Below are 1,675 nucleotides of genomic sequence, written 5' to 3' on the forward strand. Positions count from 1 at the left end.
TTTCCTCCCTCCCTCCCTCCCTCCCGCAGGGTCCCCACCACCAGCCAACGCGCCTCTTTAACTCAGCGGGTTTTATCGAAAAAGGTTCAGCACCTCCGTTTCAAACGCTTGAGTAGCTATTTTCAGACGACTTCTGCTTCAGTTACTTGCTGAGGAGGTTCCCTCGTCCGGGGTTAGGTGTGAAAGCAGTTGTTAAAAGTCTGTCCCCTTGGTGAGGAAGGCTTTTCTCATTTCCTTGTTCGTGGGTAGGTAATATGAAGTCAGGATGTTGTTTACTTCTACAAGAAAACATTTTGCTTCCTGTTATCACAAAGAACTTAGAAGAGTGCAGTTCTGAAATTTTCACCCTTTGTTTGCTATGGATGCAGCCTCTATCATTGTTTTATCAGTTTAGTTAGTGCTTCTCTCCTTGTTTGTTTTTTGAGGGTTTTTTATTTTCTTTTTTTTTTTTTAATGAGTCTTTTACAAGGCAACGAGTGAAAGAAAACATGCCTTAAAGGAGTATATGATTCAAAACCCATAGAAATGACATAGAAACCAGGATCAGGTTTTGTGTGCAGAACTGTTTCCAGAACTGCTGTTTCCAGAGAACCTTCCAGTGGATGTTAATACAGAAAGTTTTCATTCTTTGTCCTGCCTGATCCTGTAGTTTCCTGATGTTAACTTCTGTGTCAAGTTATTAGAAATCTGTCATTATCAAAGAACCACTAAAGCGTTCCCATTATGTGAAAAAATTCCTCTTCAGTTTACATGCATGAACAGCTAGAAACGGAATCTTTGAAAATTCAGGAAGTTTTAATAATTAATGCAGGCATTGGGAGTACATACTTCTGTCTGCAGTTGACTTTGCTTAGCAGCAATCAGGTACTCTGCTTATCAGCTATGCCATGTTTAAACTTAAAATCATGAGCTTAAAATCATTTTCTCAGGAAAACACTCTTTTGCTTTGTTTTTGTTAGTTCATTTTCTTTGAGTTTTTTAGTTAACAGCCTCGTCAGCCCAGGACTAAATTGTCTGTGGGGAGTTGCACAGACTTACTCAGATGAAAATATCGTCAGAATATCTAATGTATCATGAGATAAGCTTTAATTAAAATGATTTTATCTTTGGCTGTGTTTAATCCTGGCTCCTTAAATCTCTGTTACTTGAGAATTTACTTTTATGGTGACTAATAAAAAGTAGCATTATTAAAGGGTTCACACGTGAGAAATACTGTCCAATTGCAGATGTTTTGGTGTTTGAACAACCATTTGACTTTAGTAACTATTTGTAGTTTAAACTGAATGCAGGCCCTTTGAGAGCTGGACTGCTGGGATGTTGACTTGTACTGATCCCTGACTGCCAGACACCTTATACGAGCTGGTGGTGTGATTACCAAAGTCAGTCTCTGTAAGAACTGAGTAGCATATAGCACAAACACACACATATATATATTTGGAAAAGACACCTTCTGTAATAAGCACATTAAATAATCAAAGAACTTTTTAACGGTGGAGGCAGGAGAGGGGTACCAGATTTTACGGCATGTTACAGACAGGTGTATATTTTTTGAAAGAATGTTACAGCTTAGGATCTTGGTCTGGTATGTAGCTTTTATATTTTCATGTAGTTTAATAAACATAATGAGGACAAGTAATAATACTTCCTTTGTTAGCATAAGCATTTATTTGGGTAA

This window comes from Athene cunicularia (genome assembly GCF_003259725.1).
Source record: "Athene cunicularia isolate RWA chromosome 17 unlocalized genomic scaffold, athCun1 chr17_part1, whole genome shotgun sequence".
Lineage (NCBI taxonomy): Eukaryota > Metazoa > Chordata > Aves > Strigiformes > Strigidae > Athene > Athene cunicularia.